Here is a 251-nt window from a genome sequence, read left to right on the forward strand (position 1 = left end):
GCACATTTCAAGTCCTCTTCCGTCTCCACCCCCTTCCTTAGCTAAGCTCTGCATTTTGTTCATATCTGGCTGTTAATAAACAAATGTTCAACCCTTATTCAGAAGTTAGCTTCAGCATAAAAATATGTAATATTGTTGTTGTAATTATGTAGTAAGTTTACTTTATCCCATTTTCTATATATTTTTGCATCATGGTTTTTAAGTCAGTTCTTGTCTCATATCATCTATTATCAAACCATCACCCCACACAC

Source organism: Penaeus monodon, chromosome 25 (assembly GCF_015228065.2).
Source record: "Penaeus monodon isolate SGIC_2016 chromosome 25, NSTDA_Pmon_1, whole genome shotgun sequence".
Classification (NCBI taxonomy): Eukaryota; Metazoa; Arthropoda; class Malacostraca; order Decapoda; family Penaeidae; genus Penaeus; species Penaeus monodon.